The 17,156-nt window shown below is 37.2% G+C and overlaps 1 long non-coding RNA gene across 1 annotated transcript; it reads right to left on the reverse strand.

Annotated features, from left to right (window-relative positions):
* Positions 1–705: 705 nt before the first annotated feature.
* On the reverse strand, positions 706–11,740 carry LOC116572435. Its single transcript, XR_004278319.1, has 3 exons — positions 11,666–11,740; positions 6,698–6,770; positions 706–825 (listed from the first exon to the last, which is right to left on the reverse strand). It is a non-coding gene; the product is annotated as an uncharacterized LOC116572435 (long non-coding RNA).
* Positions 11,741–17,156: the final 5,416 nt, after the last annotated feature.

The following is a 17,156-nucleotide window of genomic DNA, read 5'->3' on the forward strand; positions in this document are numbered from 1 at the left end:
ATGCCCATATATGGTAAGGTATGTAAACTTCTAAACTATGTTTGAATTTTACAAGTTTATATTTTCTGAAGTTAAGCACGAAGAGACAATGCTTTTCCAGAGTAAAATTGTAACTCAGAGATAAAATCAGGGGTCTTCTAGGGAGGAGGTGCTGATTTTTTTAATTTTTACTCACTTGTATGGTGTTAAAAATCCCATCCTAGCTAACATCAAGCCACCAACTTGGTGCCACTGGGAATGGAGTTGGGAAGAGATGCACACACTCTACTTTATGAGCCCTGAGAAGAAGGTGGCTGCTGCAAATCACTGGATCATTTGATCAAATAGAAGTTGCTATCCATTTGATCAGATATAAGTTACTATCAATTGTACAAGACCATTTAAGCTACCAGGAAGAAAGAACTAATGCTGCCAATTAAGTTATGGCAAAATGTTTTCTTATTAATTGATTTTTTTCACTTATTAAAAAAGCTCTTTCAAAGATTTTCTGGCTCCAGAAGGGTTCCTTATCCTAACTTGAGAAACTGAAAGAGACAGAAAGATATACATAGAAAGAGAGTTCTAGATGGATGTGCTGTGACAGCCAATAGATACCAGAACTGTGTAGTAGCCCAGAGAAATCTACGTGGCCATTCAGTGTTCTTGGTTTAAAAGTAAGTCCAAGTAAGTCTGTTAATGCTTGCGTTTGACAAAAGGGAGTTGGCACAAAGGGACTGTGGGGTTTGTGGTGGAGAGGGTAATTGCCAAGGTCTTACCCTAACAGCAGCTGGACTTTTTCTTTAGTTGAATCAAGGTCAGAAATGGCAGGCATCATATGCAAACCAACTGTAAGAGACCACATCAGGATTTCAAGACTGCTGAAATATGAAGAAACACAGCCCACTGGGGGTCATCAATAAGATATGGCCTATTAAATATAGCAATAATGATAGCTAAAAATGATAGAAAGCATAATATGTAGAAGACTCCTTCTAAAAAAGTCTTACGGGGCGCCTGGGTGGCTCAGTGGCTTAAGCCTCTGCCTTCGACTCTGGTCATGATCTTAGGGGCTGGCCGCATCCCCTTTCTGCTCAGCAGGGAGCCTGCTGCCCCCTTTCTCTGCCTGCCTCTCTGCCTACTTGTAATCTCTCTCTCTGTCAAATAAATAAATCAAATCTTAAATAAATAAATAAATAAAGGAGTCTTGCAACTTCTTAAGTATTAAATGTATCCATCAGAGACTGCTAGTTTCTGGTCCAGCTTGTAAGGAAGTGGGAAGTAGTCACTCCCATCTTTACAAGAAAAAAGGCTGAACTAAAAATCAGCGACTTTCGTCAGATTTGTCAAAGAATTAAGGTCACGGGGCAGCAAGCTGCTGCCCGCCTCACCCCTGCCCTGGCCAAAACTGGACAAAGAGATGATATAGAGATTCACAAATTACCAGGGCGAAAATCTCGACTGGAACCAATACCAGGGCAGGAAGACAAACTGTAACTGCTGAATTGCTGGAGGCTCAGGATGAACGAGTCTAAAAGTTAAAAACTCCAGGGAGTCTTAGCCTTACGGAAGGTCCCGTACTTTTGTGAGTTTTACCTCCAGGTGCCTTGACCAGGAAGAAATCAGAATGAAAGGACCAAAGAGATGGTAGAAATCCAAAAGCAGGGGAAGAAAGGATGGTGGGAAGGAGGAAGGAAATAAAGGAAGAGAAAATAAAAAGAAAGCATCACATCTGCCTCTGATTCTGAAAATAATTCTAAAATTTTGGATCAAAGCTCTTCAGGGCAACTGCAGCACGAGGGAAATGAGAGCGCTGCCTTTTAAGGTGACAGCATTCAAGCCACCGACAGGTATTTGTTTAGATAAGTTATCACATGGCCAGCCACAAAATTTGCCTTTGGGGGGATATTCCTCCTTTATGTTCAAAGGAAATGATAATGAAAAGGGAAAACTAGAGCACATGTCTTTCCTTTCTACTGTTACCCACATTGATGTGCTTCAGATTTCAAAACAAAAAGTGATCATTAGGTAAAGAGCAAGATTTTTGTCTTCGCTTCTTTTGCAGCTTTGAGAGTTAAGAGAAATCAGCATCTAGGGGAATGAAACTACAAAAGAGAAACAGATACACCTGCTCTGGCTCTATAAAATCAGAGAACCCTGGAAAGCAATTTAATCTGAACAACATTTAGAATCTTGATTAAAGTCATCGTTTACTGCCCAGCACAGAAACCATCCTATCAATGAATCCAGGTTCACCACTGGCCACATCAGCACAACATTGCCTTCAGGAAAATTTTAAGAGACCCGTTCACTTATGTCCTAAAAGTGTTTTAATATCCAGGTTACATAATTATGATGATGAATATATGAAAAAGAAAAAAGTTGCAAAGCACACTGATGAAAGAGTTCAAAATAAATATTGCTGTCAGCTCCAAACCAATGAGCAGAAACAAACTGCGGAAACAAACTCCAAGAAACTGTTAAACTAGAAGATAAAAGAAGGAAGAAGTTTATTGGAGAAAAAAGAAACTTTTCTAGAAAAAAAATTAGTTTTATTTTTCTGCTTATATCTTTTATGCTATTGTTTAATTTTGCAAAATGCACAAAAATGTTGTAGGGTTTTTTTTTTTTTTTTTTTTTTTGTACTCTTCTAACATTTCTCCCTCTCTTTAAAATGTTATATGCCCCCAGGAAAAAAATACACATGTATGGGAATGTTCAGTATGCATTCCTACACTGTGTTGCTTTGTTATCAGATGGAATTTTAAACCACAAAATACAGAGATAAATATAAGTCTCACTGAGCGATAAGAGGGAGTTTCAAGAGGACACCTCCTCCCACACATACATCAAATCTACAGCTGCATACATATAAGTTCCCTCTGAGAAAAACCTGAAGATTAGCTGAACAGCTCCTGCAGAGCAAAGGATAAAAGGGGGTTAGGAAAACCAGAGACACAGTTTTGCCAAAAACCTCATTCCTGTCATAGTGACCCACAATCAAGATGGGTATCACAAATACAGAGCCTATCCCTGAGGACCGAAGCATTTATGTCCACAGCCCTTGGAACCCACAGTGGATGGATGATCCCTTAAAACACCAAGCTTTGAAAACCAGTGGGACTTAAATCCTGGAGACCCAACAGTCTGTGGGGAATGTGAAGTCCACTCTTGACAGGCTCATACACAGATTCACTCACCCTGGGAACAAGTGCAAAAGCAACAGTTTGAAAAACACCTGGACCATACATGAAGATTTATTAGCTAATCTCAAGGCATCTGCCAGGGGTGCAGAGATTGGTTGGGTTCCTCTGGGGACAAAGGCACTGGTTAGCACATTTTTTGTCTTTTCATTGCACCTTGCTAACATCAGTAGGCTTGCTGAAGCCAGGTGATATATCCAATCCACACAGAGGACACCTTTTGATCACCTGAATCTGGTGGCTGGGGTGGTGAGGAGGGGTGGTTGGGTGGGAGAAGGTTATGTTTCTAGGCACCATAGGACTGAAACAATCAGAAAAACAGTTCTTGGCAAGCTACCCGCCCCCCCGGGGGAGGCACAACACAGACAACTATCTGAAACACATTCCCACTCTTCCTGTGAAAAAGGTCTATTTACCTTTCCTGGAGCTTTAGACTGAGGGGAAAGAATCAGATTTACCACAGATCTAGGAGCTACTCAGTTGGTCTCAGGCCCGCAGATGCCATGGTTGCACTCTCCCTTGGCCTCTGTGATTTCATGGGTACCTCTCAGAGCAGAGCTTATACACTTGCTTGGAGCCCCTATTTTTGCACTGTTACCAAGGAGATATATCCAGATTACCTGGTCTGAAGGCCAGCAGAGGTTGCGATGTAGTCTCATGGGACTATACATATCTGCATACTTTAAAAGCTGCTGTCTGAGAGACTGGCTTCCAATTAGCCTACACCTAGGTGGGGACTGAGATCTCTTCCTTTGGAACACTAACAAGGGCTTGGCACACCTTCAGCAACTGGGAACTATCAAGAGTAAATCGCACAGCTCAGACAATCACAAAGATTTGAGAGATAACCAAGAGCTACAGCAAGGATGAATGAGAAGTTTCGTTGCCTACACAAAGTCATCCCTTCAAGACTGAGGAAAGGTAGTTGTTTTGCCTAATATATAAAAAGAGAGAGTTATGCAAAATAAGGAAACAAAGGACTATGTTCCAAATGAAAGAACAAGGTGAAACCCCAAGAAGAAGCCTCAATGAAATGGAGATAAGTAATTTACCTGATAAAGAGCTCAAAGTAATGGTCATGAAGATGCTCAGCCATCTCAGAAGAATGGATGAACACAGAACTTCAAGAAAAAGATGAAAAATCCAATAAAGTATCAAACAAGTCACACGTAACTGAACTGAAAAATATAATAGAGAGCTTCAACAGGAGACTAGATGAAGCAGAAGAATAGAACAGTGACCTGGAAGACAGAGCAAGGAGGTTTATCCAAACAGAGCAGCTTTAAATGATACATTAACTCATAAGCACTTAATAGATACATATAGAACATTGCATCCAAAAACAATAGCATACACATTCTTCTCAACTGCACATGGAACATTCTCCAGGACAGTTTATAATGCTGAAAGAAATTCAAGAAGACACACATAAATGAAAAGATATCCCATGCTCATGAACTGGATGAAGGAATGTTTTTCAAATGTCCGTATGACCCAAGCAACCGACTGATTCAATGCGACCCCTATCAAAATTTCAATGATATTTCTTACAGAATTAGAGCAAATACTTCTAAAAATTATGTGGAAACACAAAAGATACCAAATAACCACAGTCATCTTGAGAAAGAAGAATAAAACAGGAGGTTTCATGTTCCTCAAATTCATACTTTATTACAAAGCTATATAGTAAACAAAGCAGTGTGGTATTGGCATAAAATCAGACACACAGATCAATAGAACAGAAGAGAAACCACAGAAATAAACCCATGCTTACACTGGGCCAAGAATATACAATAAAGAAGGGATGGTCTCATCAATAAATGGTGTTGGGAAAACTGGAAAGACACATGCAAAAGAATGAAACTCAACCACTAGCTTATATGACACACAAGAAATTGACTCAAATTACTGGATTTGAATGTAAGACCTGAAAGCATAAAGCTCTGGAGAAAACATAGGCAGTAAGCTCCTTAACATCAGTCTGGGTAATAATTTTTGGATTTGACAACAAAAATGATGGCAAAAAAAAGAAAAAAGAAAAACAAATGAGACTACATTGAATCAAGAAGCTTCTGTACAGCAAAGAAAATAATCAACAAAATGGGAAGGCAACCTACTGAATGGGAGAAAAAATTTCAAACCATTTATCTGATAAAAAGTGAATATTCAAAAATATAAAGAACTTCAAACAACTTAACAGTTAAAAACACACAATCCAATTTAGAAATGGACAGAAGACCTGAATAGACTTTTTCCAAAGACGGTATATAGATGGTCAATAGGTACATGAAAAGATGCTCAACTTCTGTAATCATGGTGGATATGCAAATCACAGCCACAATGAGATATCACCTTACAACTGTTAGAATAGCTAGTATCGAAGAAGTAAGAAATAACAAGGGTTCCTGAGGATTTGTAGAAAAGATATCCTTCATACACTGTTGGGAATGTAAACTGGCAGAGCCACTATGGAAATCAGTATGGTGGTTCCTCAAAAAATTAAAATGGAACTACCATATGAACCATCTATTATACTTCAGAATATTTTTCCCAAAAAGTGAATACACAAATTTGCAAAGATATATGCACCCCTATGTTTATAGCAGCTACTATAAGTAGCCAAGATGCTACTTATATGGAAACATATGGAAATGTAGCCAAGATATGGAAACAACCTAATTGTGCATTGACAGATGAATGGATAAAGGAGATGTGATTATACTCTCTCTCTCTCTCTCTCTCTCTCTCACACACACACACACACACACACACACCCCAGAATACTACTCAGTCATAAAAATGAATGAAATCTTGCTTCTTGTGACAACATGAATGGAACTTGAGGACATTATGTTAAGTGAAATAAGTGATACAATGAAAGAAATATATAATTTCACTTTTATATGGGATATAAAAAAACAAAACAATCAAAACAAATTTCAAGAAGATTGGTAGTTACCAGAAGGAAAGGGAATTGGGGTTAGCAATATGGCAGAAGAAAGTCAATTGTATAGTGATGAGTGGGATATTTTGTGGTGATCCCTTTGCAGTATATACGAAGATCAAATCATTATGAGATGCCCTTGAAAATAATATAATGTTATATACCAATCTTACCTCAATTAATATATGCATTCATAAATATATATATAAATATATATGTATGCTTAATTAGCATTTAGATATGCAATTGCTTCCAAGTATATCATAAAAATAATCGCTTTAAGTAAGCAGATGGAGTAGGTTAAAGTAACAATTTAAATTAAAGGCTAAAATCTAAAAAGCGAGAAAAGAAGAAGGGAGCTTTCTGTGTTAAGAAGCCGATATAACATAAGACACAATAGATAATTGAAATCAGGTAAAATACATAATGTATAGTCTAAATTAGACTTTACTGAGCACAGCTTTCTAAAACCACAATTCTAAAAAATGCTTAAACATTTATTAACTAAATATGCTTTTTTCCAAGGTCTATGTTAAACAGTAGCCAAGGTATGAAAGTAGATGGTTATACCTACCTCATTACAAAACATGGTCCCAATGCCAGCTACAGGCATTGTATTGTGCTGAAATAGCATTCATCACTGCCATCTAAACACAGGAAAAGAACAATTAGGTTCACAGGTTGATGGGATTTTGATCCCTTATGCACTCCCACCGTGCTTCACCCTCACTGAACTACACGCTTAACTTTTCCTTTCTATGATACACAACAGAAGAGAACAAAGCAACCTTCTGCTTCTCCTAATTCCATTTTCTGTTTTATGACAACTCATATTTAGGAACATTCCTAATTCTTCAGAAATTCTGAAGAAAAATCTTAAATTCTAAACTACATACACACACACACGTATACACACATATATATACATATATATGTTAATGTATACACTTACATAACAGCGCATGTTAATTGTAGAGGAATTTCTGTTTCAAAGTTTGCTTAATGGGCCCCAAATAGCCATTGCATCTTAGGAAGAAACTGGGTTATTAGATTGTCAATCTTCAGTCACTGATGTATGAATAGGTCAACTCTACCTATAAAGAAATCATAAGACTGTATCTTGTTATTGACTTGGAAAAAACCTGTCTTTCTTCCTGGAATATCTGAGTGGAAATATTTCCCCAGAGAGAGAAAAAAGTAAGTTTATTTCAGAGGCAATTCAGAAAGGATTCTCCTTGGGAAACAGAGGAAACAAGAGCTGCTATTAGCAGAGGTGATATGGAAATGCTAATGAAAATGCAAATCCTGGTTCTTGGACTGCTCACCTAAAATTATTTGAAGTGCTTGTTAAAAGTTCAGTTTCCTGACCTTTAGCATGAGAAACTCTGAAGTTTCCTCCAGGAATCTGAAATTTTACTACATCTTCTAGTTGATTTTTATATTCACCAAAGTTAGAGAACCCGTGTACTTTATGTAAGGATCAACTTAATGGAAGCAATCAGGAACAAAAATTCCCACGTAAGTTATCTCTGTAGAGAAGAGTCACTGGCATTAGCTAGGGAGAACAGATACAACCATGATAGAGCCCAAAGGGACATAAGTCTAAAAAAGAGTCTTCATGTTAGAGCAATGAGAATAAAACCATATTTTATTCTCCCTGAGGTGTTTTTTTTTTTGTTTTTTTTTTGTTTTTTTTTTGGTAGATAAACTATACCTCCGTAAACTCTGCTTAGTGTGATGTTTCCCAAATTTTGGGGTCAGAACTTAAGCCAATTAAAGTATGGACTACTTAATCAATTACACAGATATAACCAATGCATGTCATTGAGGCTCATTCCTTTACAGTCCTCTACAAAAGCCGATAATATACACATCATAATCTTTCTACTCCTCCCTGCCTCACCTGGTGGACAAGAACTTAACAATCACTGGAGCTATATGCTTTGTTATAGCAGTGGGTAATTCATTCTAGAGAGAAAAAGGACATCCCTGAAAGTTCCACTTTCTCTGTTGTGATTTCATATAGACCAAGTAACTCCTTGGTTACAAATTTGTTTTCTAAATTCTCTAATATTGGGCAAGTCTGTGTAGTGACATAATGTTAAACTATTCATTGATATTGTTATTTATACATGAGTCTCCTGTGAGATTGTTTGTGTTAATTCCATTACGCTAAGCAACTTTCAACAACGAGGCAATAATTATTTTTCTAGATTTCTTATCTAGAATATTAAGTCTAATTGATGATTCAAGGAAGATACTGCTCAGGAATGAGATACACTGTTCACCTAGCATCCATAGATGACATCACTAAGTCTTTACTTTCTAAGTGTATTATCTCTTCCACTGTTCAAGAGACTGATGGGGGGCCTGGGTGGCTCAGTCTGTTAAACATCCAACTCTTGATTTGGGGTCAGGTACTGGGATTGAGCCCTGAGTCAGGCTCCCTGCTCAGTGGGAAATCTACTTGTCTCCTTTTCCCTTTGCCCCTCCCTCTGCTCGCTCAGTGTCTCTCAAATAAATAAATAAATCTTCAAAAAAAGGAATAGAGACTGGCAAAGGTTTATTTGTAAAATCTTTAACAGTACAAGATCAAATACAACGCTTTAAATTACTGTTACATGGGTTCCTGGGCTAAGGCACCACCTATAATAAAATGAACCTTTTCAGGAAGAAACAATTCCTTTTCTCTCTTACTTTCACATTAACAATGTGGTATTGCCTGTTTTCCAATATTTAAATATTTATCATAGTCTTAACTGTGTAACCTTAGAGCAATATGTATGAAGTTCTGAGATGCATTATTTTATCATAATCCTAATTACCTAGCAATAGAAAAAAAACAGTAACTGTGCTTCTCAAAGAATATGTTTCACCTATTTAGCATGGTATAATTTTTTGTGCCACCATAATGCACTTTAATATTTAGAATCTAATGGCTATTTTTAAATTTATTCATTTTTTTTTCTTCCAGTAAACAATCATTCACACAGTAAACATATTTAAGCACTCACCAGATTACCAGGCCCTGAGAACTGAGTAATGCTAGTGAGGACTTCCTTCTCTGTTAGAATTCACAAAAAGAATAATACTGACTTTAAAAAACAAAAACTAACTGCATTCATTTGTTCAAGCAAAAGCTGGAGTTGTACAAGATTTGCCCTTTTGCATCTGGCTTGTTTCAAGGAGCAAGAGGTCTTCAGGGTTAATTCATGCTCTAGCATGTTTTAGAACTTTATTTCTTTGTATAGGGAGTAATAGTCCATCGTATTCTACACTTTATCTGTCTTGTTTGTCAAGTATATACCAGGCTTAGGCCATGTTCTAGGTCTTAGACATGTTCTAAATGTTAGGGTAATATAACATCAATATTTCTATACTCTCTTCTATTTCCTCAACAAATAGTAGATTCTGATAATTTCTAGGGAAATCAAAATTTTTTTTTTGCATATGTCCATTCTCTTACATTATGTTATATTGCACTTAAATACATACAATATTTATATATTCCTTACATATATAAACACTATAGTGTGGAGTATGGACTTTATGATATTTTGCCAGTGAGGTCCCCTGAGGTGTACATTCTCATTTAGGACAATTCACTGCCCTCAAAGTTGAAGTGTGGGATATCTAACACAAAAAATACCATAGTGTCCACATGTTAAACAGAGACATTATAGGAAGGTGTCCTTATTTCTTTTAATCTTGATCCTTCCTTCTCAGGTTTGCACACCACCCATCCTCCACAAAATGCCACATTCTTCTATAAATCTCTGTGTTCCACAAATTCTACTGCTTCCCTGGGGAAAATTCAACCTTCTACTAACAATAGAAAACCTTTCCCATTGTTTCTTTTCCACACCACAGACTTGAAATTGAACTCAGGCCTTCTGTTGTATAAGTATGTATGGCCAATTCAGCTCAGATTTATAGATCACAAATGGAGCCTGGGCTTTACACTGTGAGCAGAGCTTCCTGATGGCATAGTCATTAAATAACACACCCCTCATTGGTAAACATTTTTCAGAGACCACCAAGTTTAATGTCATAGAGGCAATTACAGTGGTCCTCTAATACTATCCAAAGCATTACTGGGCTATTTCCTGCTCATCCCAAGGCTCAATACACCACAAAGTAAGTATTCTACCTTTCTGATGTTTGCTCATTTACTGAGTCATACAATGAACAAAAAAATTCACTGTGTACCGAGTACCACTGTTCTAGGCTTTGGGTATCAACGTATTTAGAGCATATTAAAGGCATAGTCATAGAAGAGATTTCTTTGGATAACAAACAAGAAGAAATGCAGGCCTCAGATCATGTCGTGGAGAATTCAAAGTTTTAAAGGCAGTGGAAGAGGCTGACCTGGGAAAGTAGGGTACAAATTGGTGAGAGGAATACCAAGAGAGTGTAGAGACACAGATACAAAGGGAAGGGATTGCTTCAACATTATTCAATGTAGGTAACAAGTCTAGCAAGTTAAGAAAAGGGTAAAGTTCATTAGATTTACTGACTTGGAGATTATTGGTGACCTGGGTGATGATTGCCTAGTGTTGTGATGGAGATGGTGGTGGATCCAGATTGAAAAAGGCTTAAGAGTAACTGAAGATAAAGTAGACACATGGAGTATAGAAAACTCATGGACAAGGCGGGCAGAGAGCAGTGGCTTTGTAGAGATAGGCTGATGAAATCAACTATTGTGCATAACAAAGGAAATTTTGCATATGTTTAATAATAAATGATGGGTGATTATATACTTTTGAGAGGAAGTGGATGTTGCCTTCACCAATGTAACTATTTTGAGTCAGGGTCTCCGTATTTATTCTACTTAGTCTATGATTAAATTGTTTTGATTTAATAATGTTCTCTGAGATTAAATATGGAGAACTATGCAAGTAAAACATATTCCATACTCTTAGAGTAGTGGTGAGACAAATCTATAAGTCCAAAGGGCTTTATATTGTATTAAATGCTGAGATGGAGAAATAGATATCACACTCTGAGAGCAGAAAAAGCATTAATTCAAATTGGGTAAGCAAAAGCTTCCCGGAAATGTTCTGTTTGAAAGACAACAAGTTTCATAGCCAGAATAGGGCAGTTCTGGGAAAAGAACAGTATGCATGAAGGCACTGAGACTTTTTAAAAAATATTATATATTCAGAAACTGGAAGCAGGTAGATGTAATTCATAAATATCTCTATATGTAGAAGAAAGAAAGAAGGGTTTCGAAGAAAGAAGACAAAACCCTGTTAATGCAGGCCTTTGTGGCATAAACTATGGAGTTTGATATGCATCTTGAAAAATCTGGGGAACCACGGAAGGATTTAAGAAGGATTTAATGAGATCATTATCATCACCATCATTATCATAGTCATCATCATTTCACTGAAAGCTAACATACTGAAGACTTAATTCTGTGCCGTGCATACTTTTTAGCATTTTTTAATGCATTATCTCATTTAATTCTCTTAAACACACACAGAAGTAAGTATGAATCGTATCCCCAGATTAATAACCTGGAAATGAGTCTATTTCTTACAAAATTGATGATTGGACATGAAGGCCAGAATCTTCACCCGTGCCAGCTATAAAAACCAGCCACCTTTAAGACACCATGCTCTCTCAAAAGGTGGCTTGTGAGGGCTTGCTTGCTTCTTTACATCACTCCTCTGTAGAAAAGTCTCTCATTTTTGTTTCTGGATCCTGGATTATATTCTTGTGCCTGAGCTCTTACGAAGACTAAAAAAGCCAGGTCTAGTTCCCGTCTTAGAAAGGCAGGATTCATAAAGAGGGATATTTTTTGATCAGAGAAGAATTCTTCAAAATATCCTGAGAGGCTACAGGATGTGTCAAATGATCTCTAAAGCCCCCCAAAGATGGTATTCAAACATTGTCGAGGGCGGATGCTCCAGGGGCCCGGAGATCCGTCAACCGCAGAGCTTTGCAAAATGGCTCCTGGCGATTTGCCAGAAGGTGTGTCTAGAGTGACTGATCGTAAACAGGAAGTAATACCTATTGGCTGTTGAACTATTGCTATGCTGTGGGTACTTGGTAACAAGCTTAAGATTGGTGGATGCATATCGCTGTCTATGCTGATTGGCTTAGCTCCCCTATATAAGCGATGGCCATATGAAATAAAGAGACCCTCTTTTTTGAAACCCAACTGGAGGGAGGGTCGTTATTATTGCTGCTGGATGGCGATAAAACATAAGATGAAATTTGGCACTATAGAAGCTTTTTTTAAAAATAGAAGAATGGAATAGTATAAAAAACATGTATTTTGAGATGTGTGGGAGATGCATGGTGGGAGATGAGTTCTGCCATGCAATAATTATGTGACCTCTAAAAATTATTGAGTCTTCAGGCTTAACTTCCTCTTCTATAAAATAGCTTAGAATGACATGTAAACTAGATGTAATGTATGGATAAGGTAGGGAGAAAACAAAGCTGATTTTTTTAAAGATTTTTTTTTTGTAATCTCTACACCCAACATGGGGCTCAAACTTACAACTCCAAAATCAAAAGTCTCATACTCTCCGACTGAGCCAACCAGGTATCCCCAGAGCTGATTTTTAAAAAACAAGTTTCTGCATTCTAAGGTTGAAGCTAAAACGTCTTAGACAAGCTTTTCATGTGAATATTTAGTTGTACAGAAGTAAGGCAAGTCTCTAGTACTATTCCTTTAAAAAGGAATATAGAGGGGCGCCTGGGTGGCTCAGTGGTTAAGCCTCTGCCTTCGGCTCAGGTCATGATCCCAGGGTCCTGGGATCGAGCCCCGCATCAGACTCTGCTTCGTGGGGAGCCTGCTTCCTCCTCTCCCTCTGCCTGCCTCTCTGCCTACTTGTGATCTCTGTCAAATAAATAAATAAAATTAAATTCAAAAGGAATATAGGGAATGATATTCATAAACATATTTGAGTCTGGACCCCAAGAATTCTGTTTAGTAAATGATGTTATTATCTTTTTTTTTTCCCTCTGAAAAGATAATTATAACTTTAAAACAAAATAAGACAAAACAAAACTTCTTACAGTGCCTTAAATTGTGTTTGTTAAATGTGACACATCAGAGGAAGATTGTTATTTTATTTGGGGGTAGAGAACAAGTAGATCTCAAGGACGTGGAGACAGAACAGGGGGAAAGCCCAGAAAGGAAGTTAGGCTTTCCTTGTCTGCTTTGTAAATCTGTTATCTTAAAGATTTGCTTCAGTCAATTCACTGCACAACCTCGTACTGAGTGTCATTGTGATTAAGGAGAAAGGATTGTGTCTACCCTCAGGGCAGAGCTAACTGGGGAAGAGGGGTTGTAGCTTGGAGCAGCTGTCACCAGACGGTTGCAAGAGCCAACTGACAAAACTACAGGAGGTACTGTGAAGGGATAGGAAACAAGCAATAGCCAGGAAGAGACAGACTGTTACTAGGATTCCTCAGAAATAACTGAGGGGGAGCTCGACCTAGATGCTCATGCATGATGGAGCCCTGGTGGACACTGGTGGTGCTCCCTGAGTCAGACTCATGGACCTTCTCTCTGCAAACACCTACCAGCTTCAGTGCACTTTGCAGCTGACTACCTGTGTTTGCTCTTCTCCGAGGACTCTTGCCCACACTTACTTATTCCCTCCATCCAGCCACAGTCCCTAACAATGACTGATCAGTGTGAGAGCACAGAGGCTCCTCTCCTCTGCCTCAAGTCTTGACAGTCCTGGGCTGTTTTTACATCATAGAGCTCCCTGAGGACTGGGGCTGAGTCTGGGATTCCACTTAAACCATAGGATTGTGTGCCTGCTTCTCCCGCTCTCTCCTGGGGGATCTTCCTTAACAAATCACTTGTACCTGAATCCTTGCTTCGGGGACGGCTTCTGGAAGGATTAATAGAAGACCTGGTTCTGCTCAGCATGATTAGATAAGTTAGATCTCATTACCTGGAGAATTTAGGCATCATGGATTTAGTTACATAAAGATGCCTAACACGCGGTTAATAATTGCTAATCTATATCTTTCATGCCTCCCCACCAACTTCCAAGTTCAGGCGGAACCTTAAATTAATCAATCCCCTGTTCTCCCTCACTAAAATGATCATAGTTTTTGGACAGACTTTATTATTTTAAGGGAACAAAAGGAGACTATCTGCAAAAGCTTTTTTTAAGTGCCACTTTTTTTAAAATAAGGAAATTTTCAAATGGAAATATTTAAATTGTATTTAAATAGATTGTAGATATGAATTATTATTTCAGAAATAGGAACTGGGAGAACTTTTCAAAATGTAAAAAAATGCAAAAACTTTAAAAGTTCCCTTTTTATGGTATTTACTATATATTAGTTGTATTTTTAATTATAATGTGGGGTGATTATGTAAACATCTAAATATGAAGTTCTTGGTATCAAGGAAAGCAAATGATGTTTGCCAAGTAAATAGACATAACAGTTTGTAAACCAGTGTATACTAAATACTAAATACATTTTCTTTTCTTCCTGCCTGCCAAATATTGACTAATTCTTTTATTAATCATATTTAAATATCACTAGGCAATAATTACAAATGTAAACCTTCTTTTTGAACCCAACTATGTAACAACTACTTCACAAAGCTGAACTTTAAAAGTAGTATCTTAATATATTCTCTCTCTTTCTTCATGTACAACTGCAAAAATATGTGAAATATAGATTCTTTGAATGATATAACTCTTAAATATTTTGGTTTGGTACTACTCATTATAATCTAATTATTGACAAAAATGAAGCTTTCATTTTCACATGATTATCATCTATCATTTTGTGTGAGCTGGTCTGTACCATAAATATTTTACTATTATCAGATCGTGATAAAACAGAGTTCTCTATTAGGAGTTTCTATCATCCCAGAAAAAATAGAAGTTACTAAAAGCTTTCAAGTTAAAAATAGAAATCACCAATGAAATTTAGTATGTGTATAATTTTTATAATGACGTTTGTCAAAACCGTAAGTATACGTTACATTTTGAAAATGGTTTTAAAAGCACATAAGGGGGTGCCTGGGTGGCTCAGTGGGTCAAGCCTCTGTCTTTGGCTCAGGTCATGATTCCAGGGTCCTGGGATGGAGCCCAACATCGGGCTCTCTGCTCAGCAGGGAGCCTGCTCCCCCCCGCCCCCCGTCTGTTGCTCTGTCTACTTGTGATCTCTCTCTGTCAAATGAATAAAGAAAATATAAAATAAATAAATAAATAAATAAAAGCACATAAGGATATGTTTGTGCTGCCCCATTTCTTAAGGATGGAGTAGGAAGCAAAGGCATCTGTATCACTATTGTGATAGTAAATACTTAGTACCATTCCCTATGATATTAAACATCGAATACTGTCTGTGGTATAAAATCTTGTTATCTCTAGCTGTGATATTAAATGCTACTGGCCAATGGTGCTACCACAAAAGTATATTTGCCGGCTTGAGCTGCAGCTCCTGCTGTTCCTAGAAATAACATTTCCTGGACTGCCAAAAGAGCACATGGCCCAATGATGGATAGGATGGGCTTAACAATTAAGCCATCTGCTTGCTTTCTGCTTTTGCCTCTGCTTTGCTACACAGCTCAAGCATGGCTGCCATTTAGAAGGACTGGACAAGGAAACGAATCTCTACCATATTTCCTAGATGATTTTAACTAATACCTTCCTAGACTGAAATAGAAATTTGCACATGGTATTTGTACATGCTAGGCCATTAATGCTTGGAAGATGTTAAAAATATTTCTAACCAAATTTATACACATAGAAAAACACTGGGCTGGGAATTCAAATAGATTCTTCTTGTAGAACAAAACCACTGAGTCACTTAGATCTGGTTCTACTAACACAATATTGTCTACCTCATGGAACCATTTCAAACCAACTGTAACAAGAAGAAATAAGATATAACTCTTTTTATTTTTTCTTCCAACTTATTTTGTAGACCAAACTATACCAAAAACAAAACAAAACAAAAACAAAAGCACAAAGAACCCTAGAAATTATATTTACTTTGTTATATTGACCTTCTAAGAGTTAGCAATACAGTGCCTAATGACTGGATTTAATATATCTCATCATGTTCTCTCATGAGGTGGAATTACTTAGTTGATTGATTATATTTTTTTCTCCTTGGGAAACATTTTTCTAGCTCATTGGCCTGTTCTCTATTTCTGAGGCAAAAGTTGGCAGCCATTGATATATTCTGGAGTATTACCTATCAATCCAATGGAATTCAGTAATTTTAGGCTATGGCTCTGTATTGATTTGGAGATTAGGGTAGAGCTACCAATTTCTCTCAGAACTTTTTCCTATTCCAAAAGAAAAATTCATACTTTAGCTTTAGTTATAGATTTGAAAACTCAAGAATATTTCAAAAATGTTTATTTACTCTAAACAGAATAACACAAGTACTTATATTACAGAGAACAAAAAAATATTCCTGTACCTCAGGTACTAGATTTTTAATATAATTAAGGGACAAATCAGTATTAAAGGTATCATTTTATAGATTAAATGCAAAAATAGAGATTCTGACTACTTATTATTGCATGATTTGGGAAAATTGAGATGTCAGCAATTTATTCATTTCAAACACAAACACTCAGTAAGCACCTACTTTGGTTTACAGTTATTTTAAGGTTGAGAATAAGTACTTCCCCACCCAAAGAACTTAGATAGAGTCAAGCAGTGGAAATGAAATTAGCATACATACAAAATGCAAGGTAGAAAAGACAAGCATGTGGGGTACCTGGGTGACTCAGTCAGTTAAGTGTCTGCCTTTGGCTTGGGTCATGATCCTGGGATCCTGGGATCCAGTCCCATGCTGGGCTCTCTGTTCAACAGGGAGTCTGCTTTTCCCTCTCCCTCTGCCTGCTCCTCCCCCTGCTTGTGCTCTCTCTCTCTTTCTGAAATAAATAAATAAATAAATAAATAAATAAATAAATAAATAAAACCTTAAAAAAAAAAGGCATGTATAAATGCCAATCAGTAATTAGCATAACATGTAGTCTATTTTATTAACTTTCTCCTATAATTCAAAAGTCACATATATGA

This window comes from Mustela erminea, chromosome 13 (assembly GCF_009829155.1).
Source record: "Mustela erminea isolate mMusErm1 chromosome 13, mMusErm1.Pri, whole genome shotgun sequence".
In the NCBI taxonomy this organism is placed as follows: Eukaryota; Metazoa; Chordata; class Mammalia; order Carnivora; family Mustelidae; genus Mustela; species Mustela erminea.